At 37.8% G+C, this 489-nt stretch overlaps 1 protein-coding gene across 1 annotated transcript in view; it reads right to left on the minus strand.

The window, feature by feature from the left end:
• Nucleotides 1–489, minus strand: part of abcf3 (ATP-binding cassette, sub-family F (GCN20), member 3) — a 26,017-nt gene that overhangs the window by 15,985 nt on the left and 9,543 nt on the right. The gene's annotated exons all lie outside the window — the stretch shown is intronic.

Consider the following 489-nt stretch of genomic DNA (forward strand, 5'->3'; position numbering starts at 1 on the left):
AAAAGAAAAATTGATCATTTTGACCCATACAATGTATTTTTGGCTATTGCTACAAATATATCTGTGTTACTTAAGACTGGTTTTGTGCTCCAGAGTCACATATGTTCTTGTGAAAGAAAAAAAATCAGCAAAACCAATATTCGTTCATTAATTAGTCTAAGTGCATGATGCTTATGGTTGGCAAGTAGTGATGCGCGGATGGCGGTTATATCCGCGGGCGCTGGGGATAATCCGCGGATCAGGTGGGTCGGGTAATAAAAAAATGCATTCTGATTATTTGCGGGTGGGTCGCGGGTGGATAAAATAAATCATTAATGATGCAAGTATTAACTACATTTTCTAAATTATGAACGTGTTTTAAATAGGCTACAGAAATTTAATAAACTGTAAATTAACATGCGCCTCTGGAAATCGATGTGAATCAAAGAGAGAAGACCCGGTACAGCTGAATCACTCACGCTGTTTTCATCTGATGGTTTGTGGTTTGTG

Source organism: Sinocyclocheilus anshuiensis, unplaced genomic scaffold (genome assembly GCF_001515605.1).
Source record: "Sinocyclocheilus anshuiensis isolate Anshui unplaced genomic scaffold, SAMN03320099.WGS_v1.1 scaffold3077, whole genome shotgun sequence".
Taxonomy (NCBI): Eukaryota; Metazoa; Chordata; class Actinopteri; order Cypriniformes; family Cyprinidae; genus Sinocyclocheilus; species Sinocyclocheilus anshuiensis.